The sequence below is a fragment of the Heliangelus exortis genome, chromosome 8 (genome assembly GCF_036169615.1).
Source record: "Heliangelus exortis chromosome 8, bHelExo1.hap1, whole genome shotgun sequence".
Taxonomy (NCBI): domain Eukaryota; kingdom Metazoa; phylum Chordata; class Aves; order Apodiformes; family Trochilidae; genus Heliangelus; species Heliangelus exortis.
Window position 1 is genome coordinate 1876344 of NC_092429.1, and position 18304 is coordinate 1894647.

At 42.2% G+C, this 18304-nt stretch overlaps 1 protein-coding gene across 3 annotated transcripts in view; it reads right to left on the reverse strand.

Annotated features, from left to right (window-relative positions):
• The window catches only part of CACHD1 (cache domain containing 1), a 92724-nt gene that overhangs the window by 62669 nt on the left and 11751 nt on the right, over window positions 1-18304 (reverse strand). The gene's annotated exons all lie outside the window — the stretch shown is intronic.

Below are 18304 nucleotides of genomic sequence, written 5' to 3' on the forward strand. Positions count from 1 at the left end.
GAGAGTTGTGAAATTCCCAAGGGTCCTGTGCAGAGCAACATAAGAAACCAGAGAGAGCTCTTCCAAATTGCTTGCAAGACCTGCAATTACTAAAGAAATCTGCATTTCACCCAAATCCAATGTGATCTTTGGCTGAAGGCTCCAAAGAGTTTTCCTGATGCATGTTTAGCCTGATTTCCTCCCAGAAAAGCTGTTTGCAGCTCCAAGTGGCAAAACCAGCCTGGAAAACCCTTTGGTGTGTTCTGCTCCACTTAGGATCCTCACTTTCCCTTACCCCTCTCCCTCCTGAGGACTTCAGGAATCTCAGAAATTTGAACTCTTAATTGGAAAGAAGCATTTGGCAGGGCAGCAATAAATCTCCTTGGTTTACAACTCTCAGAGAGCCAAAGAAGGGGGGGGAAAAAAAAATAAAATAAAAAGGCATCTCCTCGTAAAAGCAGCCCATCCATTCAGACTTCCTTTTCTTCCAGACCTTTGTTTAAAGCTCTGCTTGGGTACTTTAACTACAAACATGTTGGCTTCCCCCCCAAGATGAAAAGATAATTTAAACATCAGAAGGAAATACATTAAAGCATGCCATTTTGATGCAGAATGTTTTAAATGGATTGAATTTTTCCTCCCCAGGCATCAAAAGGGAGGAGAAGGAAACAGCCTGTCAGCTACTGAGAATGGAGCTTTCTGTCCTCAGCACAAAGCTGACCCCTTCCTCCACCCCTTTTCCACTCTGCCACGTTTATAAACTTCCAAAATAATGCCAGAGAGCATTATGCATGGTTACACAAAAGTCACAGTGCCAGCAGGAATTTAGCTGCCCACTGGATTAGGTTTTTAACCTACTTTTCCTTGATTTATATTATTCTCTTAAGCTACCTTCTTTTATTTTCTTTTTTTTTTTTTTTTAAATTAAAAAGTCTGTGCACGGCAGAGAGCCTGGGAGCTCTGTCAGTAGAAACTAAATAAGGACTGAAAAAAAAAAAAGACTGAAAACCCCCCCATGGCACACCTGAGGCTTTGGAAACTGCTCAGTCCCTACCTGGGTCCTGTCCCACCACTGGAGATCCCTCCTCTTTTTTTCATCAACTCCTACACCAAAGTTCACCCCGAGCCAAAACCCTCTCCCAGAGGGGTTTCAGCTCATTTCCCTAATTTAAAAAACCCATCTAACTTTTCAGCTGAAAACCAGAGCAAACTGGCAACCATCCTCATCAAGTTAATGGGACTTCACAGACCCCAAGAGCAACTCAGCTCCAAAAAACTTAGCAAAACCAGCCTAAATATTTAGGAGAACTCACCCCCTTGTCCTTTACACAGCACATTAGCATCTGTACTTTATTCCTCCTCCTTTCACTGAATCTGCCAGGCAGATGGGAGCAGGCTGGCTTGCCCCAGGAGGAACAATTCCCCTCCTCTGATGTCCCTGGTTGAGGAGATGCTCACCCAGGAGTATTTGCCCTCACCCAGTGGTTCAGCTGCCCCCCATCCCCTCCTCACCAACCCCCACCCCAAACCCAGGAACAGCAGTTTGTTGGATTTTCCTCCATCTCCCCCTCTTTTTTCACTATCATCAGCTTCTTGTCATCTCCAGAAATCCCCAGGTTCTTGCTGAACCTCCAGGTGAGGAAGATTTTGTTTTTTTGCAGGAAATTCTCCATTTTTTTTTTAAACCTGACATCTTTAAAAAAGGCAAGAGCTTAGCTCTTGGGGCAGAGGGCAAAACTACACCCCCTGTGCTGGCCACTGCTCACCTGAAGCACTGAGAACCCCACATGTGCCATAAATAATACACCTGCACACCACCCCAGCAGCTTGGGTTCCTCAAGCACCCTGCCACAAAGTTGGGGTTTTTCACTTGAAAAAAAAAATAAATGGAAAGTAAAGGAACCTCTCTCCCTCCCCCCCTAACCAAACTCTGAATTGAATTTCAAGATTTGGTTTAGAAATCAGCATTTTGTCACAACTCCCATTTCACCCAGCCCAGCAAGCAAACCTTGCTTCATTCCCTCCCTCCAGCTATTTCTACCACAAAGCATCAGTTTTCCAAAACAGTGTTGAGGAACAAACAAAACTCCCAACTTCTTTTAAACTTAGAAGTGTGCCTGCCTTTCCCATGCTGTATTCCAAAAGCAAACTTGGGAACTGATGGGAATTCCAGATTCAGCCAGCTCTAAATCAGCCCAAGTGCCATTTTCTTTTCATATTACTTCAATATTTGAGCTGCTCAGAGGGAAATCTCCCTTGGCTGCCTGGCTGGATCAATCACCTCCTGCTTCAGACTCACTTTTCATCACCGTGGGGCAGCTGAAGCTGAGCACAAAGCCCTGAACCATCCCTGGGGTCCCCAAGCCTCGGGCAACACCTGGATCCTGCAGCACAACCCTTGGCACATCCTTATCCTCCCGTTCCCAAACACAGGCATCACCTTTAGCTACCCAAACAAAGCCTGGGAAGAGAAAATCCTGGGATCTGCAGGGCCCAGGGGGGATTTCTGGAAATCTGGGACAGCTCTGAGCCACGCAGCACAACAGAGATGCAGAGGATGACCACAGCCTGGAAGGAATCCTGAGAAACCTGGGGTTTGTTCTACAAATTCACATTTTCAACACATCAGAAACTCTTTAACTCCTCATCTGGAGGTCAAGGCACTTGCAGCTTCCTAGAAAATCTTCTCCTGTGGCTTGCAGATCCCACTTCAAGGACTTGGAACTGCAGCCCAGTGCTTCTGGGTGTCCCCAAGCTGCCTCATTTTGAGCTTTGAGCACCAGGAGAAATATTTGGTGAGCTGGAAGCAGGGAGAGGACCCAAGGGCAGGGGTCCTGGGGGCTGGGATAGGGAAGATCTGGGCCACCAGCATCTCTAAAGCCTCCTCCCTGACAGTGATGAATGGGCCCAGCACTTCCAGCTGGGATGGAGTCAGGTTTCCCAGGAACAGAGATAAGGAGTAGCTCAGAGTGAGCTTCATGGTCTGGCAAAACAAGGCTTAGGAGGTTTTGACATCTGAAGCCAAAAGCAACTCAAGTTTTAAACGTGGGAGATGATCCCAAACCTAAGCTCAGCCTAGAGACTCAAATATTAATGGCCTTGGTCACTCAGTTGCTTGAAATTAAAATCAACCCAGCAGCAATGCAGCATGGTGAGAAAATACTTCAAAAGCCTCCAGTTTGACTGTCAGCACTTCATTAAAATAAGCAACAAAAAAACCAACAAAAAAAAGATCACCATCCCCCCCCAAGCCCCTAAGGTCCCCAACTAAGGGGACCCAACAAGTGCCAACTGCTCTGGAGAGCAGTCAACCATTTGCACATCACTTGATTTGCCAGATGAGACATGAGTCCATCTCCTTCCTGACAAAAACAACACTTTTAGAGACACAGAGAACCAGGAAAAACAAATACAGAATGAGGAAAATAGCCACTGAGCTGTGAGTGCACTGAAAAATACACTGAAGTTGGTTTAGGGAAGGAAAAAGAAAAAAAGAAAAAAAAAAGAAAAAAAGGAATTTTTTTCTTGCAAAAGAAAAAAACCCATAACTTTCAGCAAATTTAGGATGCAGACTGCTGTTCCCTGTCACATCTGGGTAGTGAAAGGATGAAAAAAACTCAACAATATTTAAAAAGCACACAAAGCAGCAGCAGCAAAACATCCATGGGTCACATCTAAGCAGCATTAACCCAGCAGGGCTGTGATATTTTTAAAACCTCGAGCAGCTACTAACCAGGGTCTGTTTCTGATTTTAAAGGTTAATGTTTTAAAAAGTGGTGAGCAAACAAATATATAGCAAATCCTTTTATTCTGCTGGAACTTGCAGCTTTGAGGGCAACCTATGGCTTCTGTCTGGAGTTTATTTTTGCAGTGTCTGAAGCCCTATCACGTTCTGTTTTGTTACCATTCTCTCCACCCCAGAAACATTAAATAGTGGGTTCCCAGGAGAGCAAGGACATCTCTGTGTTTTCCTCTAAGAATTTACAGTATACAGAGAAGAAGTTAAAAGTAAATTGGAGGAAAAGGCAGCAAAAGGCAAACTCAGTTGGGTGAGAGCAATGAGGGCAGCAGCTCAGAACTCCAGACCCTGCTCAGCTCAGAGAGAAATTCAGGGACTAAAAGGAAAATCCCAACATCACACTGGGAGTGCTTTTCTGTGGCTTTCAGAACAGAAGAGATTTTCCACAAGGATTTAACTAATTCATGGTTTGGTTTTGGTTTTTTTTCGTTGTTTTATTTGTCAAGCAGCAACTGGTACCTTTACCAGGCAGAAAATGTGGTGCAGAGCTCAGAAGCTGAGCTCAGGTTGGTGTTTTTTGGGGGGGTCAGGGCAGCACCTCCTGAGAAAACACCACCAGAAGCAGGACCTTGAATTAAAAATGGGGAGATGCAAAGATTCAGCCAGCTTGTGATTCCCCTGCCACCAACATCTGGCTGGGAGGAGTGATCTGTGTCACTGATAGGAAATGTTGGCCTGTGCCCAATTTGTCACTGGAGTGTTGGGAAACCACAGCATCATTTGACTCATCCTTTGGCAGCTTCACTGAGATGCTTTTAGTTATTTTAAGTCTAGAATTTACACAGGATTATTTGGAACGAGGAGGTATTTGGGGGGAAAAAAAGTAAATGTTGGGACTATCATAGTTTTTCTATAAGCACAGAACCTCCCAGCATTCAAGACAAATAAAGTGCATGTGTTTGCAGACATTTATCTGGGATATATCTGCAGATATATCTGGGATATATATCCCACCTTTGTGGGTGGTTTTCTTTTGAGAAGGTTTTAAACCAGAAAACATCATTTCTCTGCCTGATTTTGCTTTAATGAAGGTTGTTTACCAGGTCATTAGTAGAGAATCAAGCTCCCACTATTTTCTGCCCTGTGCTGAGACAGCCCATGGCATCTGGGATGGGAGGGATGGATGAATGTCCCATCCCTGGAAGAGTTCAAGGCCAAGGAATGGGACTTGGAGCACCCTGGGCTGGTGGAAGTGTCCCTGTCCATGGCAGCTTTAAGGTTCCTTCCAACCCAACTCTGTGATTCTATGATTTTTGCTCCCCAGCCTGGAACAAAACATTTTATGCAACACAAAAATACCAAGAGAAGAACTGGTTTGATCTTCCTAGAAGATATTCATTGAGCTTTTTCATAGAAAGCATGAGAGTCACCACTTCTCATTAACCTCTCATCACCAGCCTGGGGGAGGCAGAAGCCTTCAAGATCATTTCCAGAAGGGGAGATGCTAAGTCATAGAATCAAAGAATCATGGAATTGGCTGGGTTGGAAGGGACCTCAGAGCTCATCAAGTCCAACCCTTGATCCACTCCCCCCGTGGTTCCCAGCCCATGGCACTCAGTGCCACATCCAGGCTCTTTTGAAATATCTCCAGGGATGGAGAATCCACCCCTTCCCTGGGCAGCCCATTCCAATGGCTGAGCACCCTCTCCAGAAAGAAATTCTTTCTAATGTCCAACCTAAACCTCCCCTGGCACAACTTGAGACCTCTTGTGCCCTCTTGTCTTGCTGAGAGTTGCCTGGGAAAAGAGCCCAACCCCCCCCTGGCTCCAACCTCCTTTCAGGGAGTTGGAGAGAGTGATGAGGTCTCCCCTGAGCCTCCTCTTCTCCAGCCTCAACACCCCCAGCTCCCTCAGCCCTTCCTCACAGGACTTGTGCTGGATCCCTTCACAGCCTCCTTGCTCTTCTCTGGACCTGCTCCAGCACCTCAATCTCCTTCCTGAGCTGAGGGGCCCAGAACTGGACACAGGACTCAAGCTGTGGCCTCCCCAGGGCTGAGCACAGGGGCAGAATCCCTTCCCTGGACCTGCTGGCCACGCTGTTCCTGAGCCAGCCCAGGATGCCATTGCCCTTCTTGGCCACCTGGGCACACTGCTGGCTCCTCTTCAGCTTCCTGGCAATCCAGACTCCCAGGTCCCTTTCTGCCACTCTGTGCCCAGCCTGGAGCTCCCCATGGGGTTGTTGTGTTGAACCTCATCCCGTTGGGATCAGCCCAACTCTCCAGTCTCTCCAGGTCCCTCTGCAGAGCCCTCCTGCCTTCCAGCTGATCCACACTCCCCCCAGCTTAGTGTCATCTGCAGATTTGCTGATGGTGGACTCAATCCCCTCATCTAAATCATCAATAAAGATATTAAACAGAAAGTCACTACAACACTGCTTGAAAAGAGTCAAAATAGAACATAATTCTCCTAAAGGTGTTGTCTTGGGAAACTTGCAAGGCATTTGCAAGGAGAGAAAACTATGGAACACTGAGTAGCTGCAGATTAATTTTTTTTTTAGCATATATATATAATAATTTTTTTTAACAACCAGCAGATTAATTTTTTTTTTAATTTTTTGGTCGTCTTTTTCAAGGGCCCAGAGAAGGAGGAAAAAAAGAGTGAAAATACTCTAAGAAAATTAGTTCCAGATGTTAAAAAAAGATTATTCATTTAGCCAGTGTAACTTGACTAAGATCCTGCTCGTGACAATGTATATGGCAGTATTTCAGAAAAAGGAAAGTCAGGCTACCCAAGCTTAAAACACAAAGCAGATGGCTCTTCTCAATACAATTGGATTTTTTTCTCCCTACACTTAGTCCTCATTCCAGCCTCTAGGATACAAAACTTGAAAATATGTAGATGTGTTTTTTTCAGGTTGCAAATATCATGATTTCTGGGCACTTTTCTACTCACTCATTTTGTTGGTCCTCTTCTCTTTAAAGAGAACAGAAATTGAAGTGTTGATCAGGAGCAAAATTGAGCTGAAATTTAATTCTACTGGGAGAGCTCTGGGTTTCATTTTCCTGGTTTGTTTTCAAGCTCATGTCAGAATGCCTGCCTAAAAAATGGGGAAATGCTTAAGCAGCAAAGGAATCCATGTAAATGATGCAACTCTATAGCCAAAAGAGTTGGGTATCATTTTAGTATAATTACTGCCCTTCTCCAAATTAAATGTAAATTCAATATTCAGCAATCACACAGAATAAACAGGGATCAATTCATGCAACATTCCAGCTAAGATTGGGTCATTTTACAGCAAGGTCCCCAAAAAAACCCCAAAAAACAAAAAAAAACCACAACAAAATCAAAAACCAACAGCCCAAACCCAAAGGGACATCCAGACACTGCCCACTGATTTTGTTTCCTGGGCTGTTCAACACCACCAAGGCAGAGATTGGGTTTTGTTTGGAGAAACACTGCAGCACAGAAACAACCAAGGCAATAAAGAGATCTAAAAAAAAAAAAAAACCAAACCAAGACCAACAAGCTTAAACACAGAAATCTGTAGGTCATAAATCACAACACTGAACTTCTGTGCAGAAAAAAAATGGGTTGATGCTAAAGTAATTCCCAAACTGTTTTCTTTACATGTCCAAGAGCATCATTTTTCAGGATCTCTCAGCAAGAACCATCAGCAGACAGATATAAATATCATGATAAGAGCCTTTCCCTGCAACCCTGTGTCTTAGCTGACTGCCCAGTACTGCCTGCACTCAGAGAGACACCAAAGTTTTAAATTTTAACACAGTTCACAGCTGTTTCCACCCAAGGCACCCAAAAATTTTTTTTTTTTTTAATTTTTTTTTCCAAGAGAAAAATACAGTGACAAGCTGAAAGCTCCTGTCTGTCCCTAAGCACCTGCCTGGCTGAGGCAGTGGCTGTAGCAAAAAGTACAAGAGTGCTCTCATCCAGTGATGTTATTTGTAATGATGAATAAAAGAGTTTTAAGGTCACCTGTTGACACATGTGCATTGTTTCTCTGTGACACAACCCACATCCTGCCTTTTCCAAGCAATTCTTTCCACTCCTGATGTCTTCAGAGGTTTCATTTCTCCATTAAATGTTGAAAGGAGTTAAAAAAGCAACTCCAGAAGACAAACATTGCATTGCATTGCACTGATTTTCTTTATCACTGCCTCCAACATGGATGTAAAGTGATTGGAAAACAACTCCTGACTTCCAACTCTTGAGTGTGAAATTTGAAATTTCCAAGCTTTAGGAAAAATTTTAACATATTTAGGTGTTAATGAAAAGAGAATTAACCATCAAGCAGCACTGGAAACAGGGTATTTCTCCCCTTGCTTCCAAAACAGGGGTGGGAACCAACTCCAGTGTGAAATTTGAAATTTCCAAGCTTTAGGAAAATTTTTAACATATTTAGGTGTTAATGAAAAGAGAATTACCCATCAAGCAGCACTGGAAACAGGGTATTTCTCCCCTTGCTTCCAAAACAGGGGTGGGAACCAACTCCAGGAGGAAGGATACTCATGAACTAAATCATGAGTGGGAGTTTTGTGAGTCAGAGACCACCAGACACTATCAAACAGGATTAAACAGTCCTAGAACAGAAGGAAATGCTTCAGCCTGGACTCCAAAAAGTAAGATCCAGATGCAAAGCAGCCAATAATTGCCAGGCCAGCAAAGCCAAGAAGATGGGTGACCTCTAGAAGACCTCTGGATGGATCTCTAAGGCTGGACCAAGCTCTGCAGGACAAGAACCAGAGGAGCAGAGCACACAAAACAGCATCCAGGAACCCACCTTCTGCTGGCTCCTGCTCAGCAGAGGTCACTCAGTCCCCAGGACTGTTTTTCCTGAGTCACCCCTCTGCAAAACAAAAGGCAGGAATGCTCCATGGGAGCCAGACAATTAACTGTTCTTCCTCCTGTTTGACTTCTTATCTTGGGACACAGAAGGAGGCAGAGCAAGCCCCAGAAAACAACTGCAATCTGCTGGAAAGAGCAGAGCCATTAGATGTTATCAGTTGGTTTAAAAAAAAAAAAAAAAAAAAAATTAAAGATTAAGACTCCTGCAGCACTTCAAAGCAATGTGTGTATGAATGGCAGCATTTATTCTTCTAATTAAAAAAGAAAAAAACCCAAGCAAAATGGTAAGACACCACTTAAATGAAAGAGGGGGGAGCAAAAGAAAACAACCAGCAACAAAAATCTCAAACAAAACCTCCAGTGTAAGCAAGGGCAGAGCAGATTCCAACCCAGAAGCAGGAGAGACAGCTCCAGATTTAATGAGGAAAGGCACTGAAGAGCAGCAAAACTTGTCTCAGCCTTTTCTGTAGCATCTCTGCCAAACCACCCCACCAGAATTTCTACACTCAGCCTTGGGGAGAAAAAAAAAACCCAAAAAAAATTGATCAGGTGTATTGCAAAGAAGAGTCCTTCCTCTTCTACCCACATCACTTCCCAAACTGAGGAGCCTGCAGGGTCCTGGACTGCAGAGCCCAAAAGATGGGATGGGATGGGATGGGATGGGATGGGATGGGATGGGATGGGATGGGATGGGATGGGATGGGATGGGATGGGTAGGGATGGGATGGGATTGTTCCACCAAGGCAGCTGCTGAGAGGGAGAGGCCTCAGGTCAGAGAGACCTGCCCCAGGATGAGGTGTGCTGGGCACATATCCTTATTTCATTGTTTTGCTTTTTGGAGGTCTTAATTTTACAGAGAAAGTAGTAATAATAATAATAATAATAATAATAATAATAATAATAATAATAATAATAATAATAATAATAATAATAATAAAAACTGGCCCTCACACCTTTTCCCACCTCTGTATCAGGTGTCCCCACATGCCCATCTCACCCATCACCACTGTGTCCACATCTCATACCCCACAGCACAGCTCCAGTCCAGGATTTAAGTCAAAATGTTTGTAGATACTATCCTGGTCTTCAAGACAAGCTGAAAAACACTGTCATGATTCCAGGAGTCATTATTTAACCAGGGCTTCAAAACATCAAAACAACCTTGGCTCTGCAACTTGAGCATTATTGCTATCTCAGCAGAAGCAGACTCTGGAGCATAAAAAGGTTTATGAAAAGCTCAGAACACAAAACAGAATTTCTAGTCTGTTGCTCTGGTTATTTTAATAGTGGCAAAGCAGTACTTATTATCTTAAATAAATATAATAAATGCACACCATGAAAACAAGTGTCAGTCATAGTGTAGAACAGCCAGCAGTATTTCCTAACTAAAAACTATTTCAGCCTTCTAAACAGTAGTTTTACTGGAATTATTTTTTTTTTTTTCAAACACCAGGGAGCAAAACATTAGACTCAACCTCGATTTAAAAATCAGAGTACACACTCTTCTGATGAGCTGCTGGTTAAAAATACCAAGCTGAACAACTTCTACATGGTTTCTGTTTGAAAATGAATGCTACAAAGCAGCACCTCTAATTGGTAAGAATCCTCCCCCACAAAAAAAATTTTTTTTAAGTGTTTCACCTGGCTGAAAACGACCCCTGAGATTCCACTGAAAGATTTTTTTTTGGTCTCCACATAGGAACCTTTTCCTTACTCACTGGCATGGGATCTTTTTGCAGCTATTTCAGTGTATGGGATTCTCCTTGCCATGTGGTCAGATTCCTGTGGTTTCACATAAAAGCCCGAGATCGTCAGAGCCACTGCAGGAGGAGTTTGCTGCTGGGGGTTTGTCCCACATCTCCCACTGTTTACCCTGGAGTTTTCCAGAGAAAAATGCACGACTTGCAGCTCCAGCTCCAGCCCGAGCAGAGCTGCACTAAACCCAACTTCTGCAAGCTGGTGTTTTTAAGAAACCTTTGCAAAATGTTCTCCCTGTACAATAAAGAAGGTTTAGCACTTGCTGAGCACATGTAACACTGAGCAGAAATACTCTGTTTCTCAGTGGGATTCCTTTTCACTCACTAAGAAGTGAGGTATTTCTTTGGGAAAAAAAAAAAAAAAAAGTGTAAATCTTATTTATATCTTTGAGTGTGCAAAATATATTGTGGATTGAGCAGCACTACCTGGTCTCCATTTTCTGAATTCCTCCTCTAATCTCCAAGGTCTGGCAATATTCAGGCTCTGTGCTCCTCTGGCCCTTGGAAAATACCCTTATGGGCTCCTCAAGTTCAATTTCTTTGTGAAAACGCTGAGAAAAGGGCCAAGAATACTGCAGGGTGCAAAGGGTTTTGTGGGCTGCTGTTTGTTTTCAGGGGTTTTTTTTGGTTCTTTTCAAAAGGCTGTTTTGTTGGTTTTTTAAGAGGTTAATTCCTTTTAAGACACCAAGTCGTTGCCAGATGGGTTGTACCTATTAAAAAGATCCAAAAGGACTCAGGCACAGACACATTGTTAAAATTAAAACAATGACAGAGGCAATTACTATTTTTCATTCCTTCTGTAAATATTATTACAAGCTGCTTTTTCACAAAACATTTACCAATCCTGAAGCCAGTTCCTCTGCTCCTGGTAAATGAACACAATTAAACCCATTTCAGTTTCAAAACAGAAAATAAATTAAAAAATTAAACAGAAATTAAAAAATTTTTTAATCTTTTTTTTTTTTCATTTCTCACTTTAACTTGGTCTAAATAAAACATTTTGGAGCCTCTGGAGAATACTCCAAATTTACTCCAAATAAATCTCTGCTGTGATTTCCTTCAGAAGACACAACTTCCATGAACTCACTTATTTAAGAAGCACTCATGCTGCTCATGTGTGCAGTGCCATCTTAATTAAAAATAATCAAGACTCCCCAGGCAGACATTTGCACTTGAAATTATAAAAATCTCAGTGTTCCACAGTACTGTGAGGGCTCCTGCCCTTCATTCATATTTAATTTTGGAGGATGCTTCAGTGCACATCAAATATTTATCAGCCAAATGTTTAATACCAGCTCCTTTCTGAAAATAGTTTTTCTTCTCATTTTCAGTAAATCAGCCAAGCTTTCACTTGTGAAATTTTATCCAGTTCAGAAATACAAGATGTTGATGAAAAGCCTGCACTTGCTCCTCCTGCTGCACTGCAACAAGAGCTATTTTCCTAAAACCTGGAAGTCTTTAAAAGCATGATATTAATTCCACTCTTTCTGAAAACATGATGAATTGTGGCACCAAAACATCACTCTGGTGGCAACAGAGCTCCCAACATGAAAAACTCAGCCTCACCCAGCACAGGAGCCCAACAGGACTGACAGACAAACCTGAAATTGAATTAAGGCTTTAGAAGGCTGGGTAGAGACCACCTCCAGCTCAGCAACCAAAATAATTTCCCTTTCTTTTGCTTTGCTGTGTAATTATCTCTGTGTTGCACATCTGTCTGAACATGCTGAAATGACACTGTAATCCACTTTGGTATCAGGATTAGCAGGTTCAGACACCAAGGAGAAATAAAGGCATTAACAGCAGAGAACTGAAGCAGATTAATGTTACTCAGGGAATAAATATTCCTGTTGTCACACACAGTTGCTACTACAGAGGTATTTGACAATCAGCAAGCAGGGAAAATAGAGATTTATTGGACAGGGAGATGCTGATACTGATAATCTAACCTAAGAAATTAATTAATAGATTTTAACTTGAGTAAATTAATATTAACTTTTCCTCCATGTTTCAGCACACAATTTCTATTTTAATTTCCAAAATTAAAAATAAATAAAATAAATCTAAAATAAATATAAATATAATTAAATATATTAAATATAAAATAAAATAAAATGTTTTCTCTAGACTATCAGACCTACACTATCAACAGCTTAAACATCTGTCTCACCTCCCCAGCTTGACTTTAATTCTTTCTGTGCCTTTTCACTCTTAACCATACCAAGGATACAAACATGAGTCTTAGGTGAAAATACCAAAAGCATCAGGCAATAAATACAAAATATTATCAGGTAATAGAAAATATAATCAGGTTCAAAGTACACCAAGAAGTGATGTCCATCCTAAAACAGGTATTAAAGAACAGCACAGACAAGCAATGGCTTGGGAACAAGTCACAGGATATTGAATTCCTTCAATAAAAATTACATCTTCTGGAAATTCTGAAAGCCCTATCCCTGGGGAAGGCAAAGTCCCTTCCCTGGTGTCTCACAGGACATTAAATCAGGGCTCTAAAGAATGTGGTGTGGTCCTGGTTCTCCCTGCATTGCAAATGAGAAGCAAAAGGTGATAAGAAGCAGCTGTGGAGGATTCACACACTTGCACATTCAATAGATAGTGATTTTTTTAAAATAAAAACTATAATGTGGCAATTAGAACACTCTTTCCAAGTACAAAGTAAACCCCACCAACTCACACCTGTGTTTCCTTCACTTCCAGGTGACATCCCTCACCCCCCTGCCTGCTCCCAAGTGAAGTTTCCATGAGCTAACAAAAACACACCATCACATTTAAGGACTATTTTTTAGAAACACATGTTTTGAGCACAAAGAAATCTGTTATCAGGCTTAAGGGCCTTTTTACATCTCTCTTTGTGTATTAGATGCTGATAACCCAACCCTCTGACTCCCATTTTGTCAACACAAATCATTAAACAGCAATTTTAGGTCTGTTTTGCCACCTCACTCTGGTACAACCAGCCCAAATAAACCCAAATCCCAGTTGCTCCAGCACTGGCAGGGCAAGGAAACACCTCTTGGCAAGCTGCTTTTTCACACCAAAGCAAATGAGAATCAGCCTGACAGGAGAAATTCTTTTGAGTCTGGCACACAGAACACAGTTAATTCTTTTCCCTCAAACAGCACAGCAAAATGTCTGCAGCAAACCTCTCTCCAGCAACACCCACCTTGGCCCAAGGGACACCAAGTGCCCCAACTTCTGCACACTCAGTAGTAACCACTCAGTAGGTTCCACCTCCAACTTACTAGCTGGAGAAAGAAGCTGGCATGCCACAGGGGTGGGTGGCATGGTGCAATCTGACTTCCAGGAACCAGGATCATGCAGCTGGACGTGCAGAAATTCAGGCAATCATGACAGGGCACGTTGCTAAAAACACTCCTTCCACACTGCTGCAGCTGATGAAATAAAAAGCCCATCAGGCAGTTTTAAAACCTACCCCTCCTTTACTCCCTGCTCTGGAAGCCACACAAGACCCTTCCAATGTAAATAAATCACATTTGCAACCCCCTCGGGGCACTTCCACCATTCCAGTGATACAAACCAGCACTGGTGGAATTGAGACCTGGCTTCCCATTTTTTTTTTTTTTCCTTCCCCCCTCTCAACTTTACCTTCCCTGGTTTGCTTAGTCTCCCATTTATTTGTTCCACAGGCTCGTGAATAGCTGCACTGAAGACAAACACCCTTATTAAGCACTTGTTCTGCCTGTTCTGAAGATAAATGTTAGAACAAGATGCAAAAAAATGCCTCATTTCCCAATGGGCATTTTCCAGATCAATTATTTGTGACAATAAATGCAGATTTTAGCAGGGCTCTGGCAACAGCATCCTTATGAAATACTTGTTTTCTTGAAGCACTGAAGTTCAAAATTCTGGTTAAACTGCTGCTTCTGGAACATCTTGCTACCATTTTCAGGCTGATTTCTTTTCCTGACAGGTAAAAGAGATTTAGTACAAGACAGGGATCCAGGATGATCCCTGGGGTGGCAGGACCCAGAGGATTGTCCCAGCTTCATGGGAACACCCTCCCCCTCTGCCTCCTACATCCACCAGCACCTCAACTTTACCTCAGCCTCTCACAATGCCCATAAAATGTCAATTTTCTGAAGAAAACAGCTGAGGACATATTCTGGGATCAGTTTTTTTAAATTTTCAGCCTTTGAAGAAAAATAAAGCCACATGAAAGCTCCAGGCACACAAAACTGGATTGCAAAATTTCCAAGTGCACAGAAATTCCTGCCAGCAGCAGACACTGCTCCTGGGAAATACCACTCTTGGCACTGCCCTGCTAGGCAGGAGGGGCCACAAATGCCAGGCTGGGTTTAGAAATGGAGCAACATTTCCAATTTCTGAAGGCAGGGAATGCCTGTTGCTCCAAATTCCCACAAAATCCCTCACCAAGATTCTCAGCACGCTCTCGAAGGCTCTGTCAGCAGAGAGAGCAGGTCTGGGATTATTCCTGATTATTCCAGCACACCCTGAAATTGCAGAGAGCAGCCTTCCTCCTGCCAGGAGCACAATTAGCACATGAGTTTAATTGTTAATTTATGTTGAAGCAACTCAGCAAGGTGAGTCCTTAACCACTGCAGGAGTTGGGAGCACACAAAGGGGTAAGAAAAGGTCTGGCCCAGCTCTGGCTGCTTGGTGTAAAATTCTACCAGAATTTCCAACTCCTGTTGGTTGCTTTCCAGTGGCACAGCACATTTTTTATGTTCAGGAACCACTTTGTGGAAGAAAAGCAACTCCTGGCACAGCTTCCACTGGGGACATCCTCATCTGCACTGAAACCAGGCTGCCTTTGATGCTCAGGAGATAAAAACCAGATTATTGCATTTAGTTTGAAGCATCCCAACCTAGCTGGCATCTTCTGCACTGGAAGTTCAGGAGAAAGCATGGAAATGGCACTAACCAGCTGGAAACACTTCCAGGACCAACAGGTACCACATGGCCATGGAGACAACACCAAGTCTCAAGACAACTGACCTCAAAATATTCCCACTACAACTTTCCTTTCCAGTTATTTAAAACTTCATGGGGAAAAAAAAAAAAAAAAAGGTACCCCAAGCACAGCATCCAACTATTCAAACTATTTTTTAAAGGCATTGTGCTAAAGATTTCACTTTATCTTGGTTATTTATCATCTTTGCCATGTGTTGGAAGGTTCTGCCCACTGCAGAGAATCCAACTACCCAGATTCCAACTATTTTTTAACAGGTATTGTGCTAAAGATTTCACTTTATTTTGATTATTTATCATCTTTGCCATGTCTTGGAAGGTTCTGCCCACTGCAGAGAACCCAACTATTCAGATTCCACCAACTCTTTTTTTTAAGTTATTGTGCTAAAGATTTCACTTTATCTTGGTTATTTATCATCTTTGCCATGTCTTGGAAGGTTCTGCCCACTGCAGAGAATCCAACTATCCAGATTCCAACTATTTTTTAACAGGTATTGTGCTAAAGATTTCACTTTATTTTGATTATTTATCATCTTTGCCATGTCTTGGAAGGTTCTGCCCACTGCAGAGAATCCAACTATTCAGATTCCACCAACTCTTTTTTTTAAGTTATTGTGCTAAAGATTTCACTTTATTTTGGTTATTTATTACCTTTGCCATGTGTTGGAAGGTTCTGCCCACTGCAGAGAACCCAACTACCCAGATTCCAACTATTTTTTAACAGGTATTGTGCTAAAGATTTCACTTTATTTTGATTATTTATAATCTTTGCCATGTCCACTGCAGGGATTACATGAATGTGACACCCTCATCAGCTTCCCCCTTATCACCAGGAGAGACTTCTCAAGATTTAAACCTCTGTTCCAGAAAGACACATTCCCACCTTCTGCTTTTGCACAGTGACATTTTTAGCACAGGCTAAAAGGAGGAAAAGCAATGATCAGAACTAAGAAAATCCAAGAGCTGCCCTCAGCTGAGCTGACTGAGCTGCAGGCTGCTTTAACACCCCCATCTTTCTGGTGAGGAACATCCAGAGCCAAGGAAAACCAAACACAGGAGAATACAAAAACCAACACCACATTCTGACAGAGGCAGAGGTTCTGTTCTGACTGTACAAATTTATTAACACATTCATCCCTGCTGATTTTTTCATTCTAAAGATGACCTCCTCCCCCCAAAATCCACATTTCTCCCAAGATTCTTAATTTTCCTTTTCACTAAGGCACTGCTATTTTTCCTTGTCCTTGGAGAGTTTTATCTGGGATTATACATATGTACCAAAACACAGCTGTTCCACTTCTTTTCTCCTTTATTTTTCCTGCATAGAAAAACCTGCCTCTATCAGCCACCCAATTAGCTGCTCACTATCAAAAGACTGCTCTGGCCTTTCATCTTCTTGCAAACTGGCTTCAAGTGAGAGGGTGTCATGGAAACTGTGTCTCAGGTCATTTCCTGTTGCAGTTTTTAGTCACCAAAAAAAAAATAGTAATAACAATAATACTGGGGGTTGTTTTGGGTTTTTTTTTTCCTGATAAAAAATGAATACTCGTTCTCCCAACCTCCAAAGGATGTGAAGAAAAAAAAATTTTTATTCTTCATGAGCCATCTTCATCTGACAAACTAAGATCCTGATTTTTAATTCAATTTTTAACCAACTGATGAAACCGAAGAGCCAAGAGGAAGAACACAAAACCTCTGTCAAAGATGCATGGAAATGAATCAAAAATTGAAATAAAAAGACCACAACAACAAAGAAAAAATAAACAAAAGAAACAGATGAATACCCCATGTCTCTAATTTTCAGACCCTGCATACTTCTTTATGATTCACAGCACTACTGTGCAGCATAAGCCCTGTGTGTTTCCCTAAATATTTCACTAAGCAAGCAGTCTAAAAATCTAAAAAATGAGATAATTATATAAAGAATGGCTGTCCAACCACAGAGGGTTCAGGTGATTTACCTATTCCAACCACCTCCTTCTAGAAACAAACAGGCTCTGCCTCTCACTTCAAAAAGCAGTTCAAAGCTTGCTGAATTTCACTACTACAAGATTTGCATTTGACTGGTAAAGCCACAAGAACCTTATCAAAGGCACCAAATTCCAAAAAAATGACAAATTTCAACCAGCTTCTTGCCCTAATTTTGTGACTTTGTTGTTTGTTTGCTTTGGAGGGGGGGTTTTGGGTGCTTTTTTTTTGTTTGTTGGGTTTTGGTTTGTTAGGGCTGGGGGGAGTTGTTTTGGGGTTTTTTTCCTTTTTTTTTTTTTTCCTTTCTTTTTTTCTTTTCTTTTTTTTTTTCTTATTTTATTTTTATTTTTTCCTCTTAGATAATGTCCTCTGTGATTCAGGTGGTTACAAACTGAAATGCATTTTCAGGGGGTTTTGGAGTGGAATTAAAGTGAGAAGCTCTCTGCTTCTAACCCCACAGAGCATGGGAACTGGCAGCAACTCCTCTTTATCAGAGAACTTCAGGATATTTAAAGTTTAGTTCAGTTCTTTTAGCTACTGGAAACTTAATTAATGTCCACTAGACTCCTGTTCTGATGAGGATGTCAGGTTAAACCACACATACCTTTGACCTTGCAGCCTTATTTTTTGGAGGAAAAAACCCCAAACCAATCTTTTTGTCACCAAGAACCTGTGGTGTAGTACAGACAGGGAAAAAAAATAAGGAATTAAATAGAAGATAAATAGAAACAGATGAGTGATAACATCAGATCTCAACTTCAGCTCAGAAAAGAAACCAAGTGCCATGTTGGGGAGTGACAAGAGAAACCTGTGAGGGAAAGCTGGGCTGGGAAAAGTTTGTCTCCATTTGAGGGGGCTGGGAAGCAGCCCCAGATTGCAGATGCAAAGCCCCAGCTGGGGGTAAGGAGGAACTGAAGGTGTTGAACACTCAGCTGGTGAGTGCCCACTCCTCCTCCTCCTCCCCCTCCCCAAGTCTCCTTCCCCATTCTTCTCCACTGAGGCTGAAAGAGCAGAGGGGCTTTTCCTCT